General features: G+C 31.8%; 1 pseudogene; it reads left to right on the top strand.

Annotated features, from left to right (window-relative positions):
* Positions 1 to 585: 585 nt before the first annotated feature.
* LOC116478963 (PEST proteolytic signal-containing nuclear protein-like) lies at positions 586 to 1,056 on the top strand (annotated as a pseudogene).
* Positions 1,057 to 2,691: the final 1,635 nt, after the last annotated feature.

Below are 2,691 nucleotides of genomic sequence, written 5' to 3'. Positions count from 1 at the left end.
CATGGACCTCTAAAATAAATGGTGTATTTCTCTATTTACTTATGGAAAAAGATTTCCAAGACTATAATCCTTTATTTTTCAAAAAAAGCGAACTGCATTATTTTTATATAAAATAGTAGAGTACCATTTTGTTTTACTCATATATCCATGTAATAGCATATATTAAATGCCACTTATTTCCCACATTTTATATATTTTTCTGAAACATATAAATGCATAAAGTTATCCTGTTTATTTTGAAAAAAGATATGTTTTATAAGAAGTTTATAAAAACAAAGGAGAAAGCTATAGAAATATTTCATCTATGTAAAATTTTAAACATGTAATAAATGTATTTTCTGTTAAACACCAAGTAATAAACACCTTATTTTGCTATTGATGTTGTTCAGTAAAGGTACTTGGGAGTTAAATTCTGTCTTTCTATAAATTGAAAATGTCTGTATTTTAAACTTTTAGTAAATATCATTTAGTGGAATATAAGATTCTCATTTTGAAAATTTTTTTTGTAGGTTTTTTCTTTCTTTCTTTCTTTTTATTATTGGACTGAATTAAGAAGTGGATACCGGGGAGGCCGCGGCAGGGAAAATGGCGGCCGAGAAGCGGGGAGAGAAAAAGCCTGAAGAGTCGCAGCGAGCTGGAGCTACCGGAAGACCTGAGGAAGAAGCAGAAAAACCTGTGAAAGCTAAGACTGTTTCTTCCAGTAATGGAGGGGAAAGTTCCAGTCGCAGCTCTGAGAAGCGATCAGTGAAGAGGCTGCAGACCGCCCAACAAAGCCTCCAAAGATCTCCAACTTTGGATTTGCCATAGGTAGACGACAAAGAAAGTGTCAACCATATCCATCAAACTTGGATCAAGTAAGCCTAAAGAAACTGTTCCAACTCTTGCTCCAAAAATTTTCAGTAGCAGCAGCTTTTAATGAAGATGAAGATGGATACACCAACATCAGCTGGACCAAACTCCTTCAATAAAGGAAAGCATGGGTTTTCTGATAACCAGAAACTATGGGGGCGAAATATAAAATCTCATCTTGGAAATGTCCATGACCAAGACAATTAAATGATGTTTTCAAATTGGGATATGGGATGGGTGTAAAGTTAAAAGGAACAGTTTCTTTTTTTAAAGAATGGTATAAGACTATCTTTGGAGCCGCTTTTTTTTTTTTCTTTTTCATGTTTTTAAAAGATTGAGTGGTCCACTAATAAATGAGAGTTTGAAATTAGAGGTAATTTATGTTTTATCTACAGATTTCAAGACATTTGCTAATTTTGTAGTTTCATGTGATTAGTTTCCAAAGGTTACAGATAATAAATAAATCAGAAATGGTATCTTTTTAAGAATTGTATTTTTTTTAGACACAACTATTAGCACATTAAGAGGGAAGCAAAAAGTTATTGTTTGTTTAAAACTGCAAGCACTTAATCTCTTAACTCCCTTATTACCTAAACTTGTCTGGCTCCCAGGAACAGCCTTATAGAGAGAGGGAGTATTGTATTGGGAGGAAAATGCTACTGAACTATTGACTGAAAGTAAATTTAGATAAAATTAAAATATAGCTTTTTTTCTTTATGGGTATTTGTTTTGTTTCAAGTCATCATAAATTAGATATCGCATTGCCATCAGTGGATACGACGCTTAGCTCTTAAAAGAATTTTTTAAAAATGTAAACTGTTGAATATTTGAAATAGCCGACTTCACCTTAATGGGGTCTTGTCTATCTTCATTAGTCCTCAAAGAAAAACCATTTGCTACAAAAGTAAATCAGTATTTTCAATTTGCTTCTCTTGTTTTTTGTTTATTAGCTAGTTCCTGTAAGCATTTTCACCAGAACTTGACACAAATCATAAGGAAGCGGTTTCTTTTAAAATACAAGCCACCACCAAAAATTTAAATGTACATATTGCTTGAGTATTTGGCTGTTTTTATTTTTTTAAAGGTATAAACACCAAAAAAAAATTTAACATTGCATGAAGATGGAAAACAAGAAGATGCACTTTCTGTAACTTTGTCTAAGGATTTAAATTACTGACTTGTGAAATCCAATTTGAATTGAACTTAACTACTGGCTTTCTTACTAGTAAAATTATATGGTTTATTTTAAATGTATACATGTTGACCAATGGCCTCTCAAAAAGCACATTTTAGATACTGAAATAGAAGGAAAGGAAATGCATCTTCAAACATTTTTTGGAATCTCACCACATATACCTTGTTAGATTTGTGTATTGTAGGGTGTTTGTTTTAGTATTTTTGTATTGTATATGAACTTTTAAAAAAGAGTAACAAACACATCTTTAAAAGCATAGTCACAGACAAAAGAAACATACAGTATAAAAATTTCCTTGAAAACTCCTACAATATTGTATTTGGAGGCAGCTTCAGACTGTTTTATTGGTGGCAACTGCTTGCTGAGCTCTTTTAATCGGTAATAACTCTAGAGAAGCAGCCTGTGTATATTCCTAACACTTTGTTCACTAGCATTTAAGTTTAGAATAGGCCCCAAGTAAAACAATGGAAATGTATATAGAACTCTTAGTTCTTACATGATTTAATTATATCAAGATACATGAATTTAACTTACTTTAATGAGGCAAACTATCCATTTTTGTCCATTTTCTTGTTAAAGTAACATAGCTCTCCTACATATTCTTTTCTTGACCCAAATGAAATATTAACCTAAGGTCAAGCTGGGAG

Source organism: Hylobates moloch, unplaced genomic scaffold (assembly GCF_009828535.3).
Source record: "Hylobates moloch isolate HMO894 unplaced genomic scaffold, HMol_V3 SCAFFOLD_12, whole genome shotgun sequence".
In the NCBI taxonomy this organism is placed as follows: domain Eukaryota; kingdom Metazoa; phylum Chordata; class Mammalia; order Primates; family Hylobatidae; genus Hylobates; species Hylobates moloch.
This window is presented reverse-complemented; position numbering and strand designations above follow the sequence as displayed.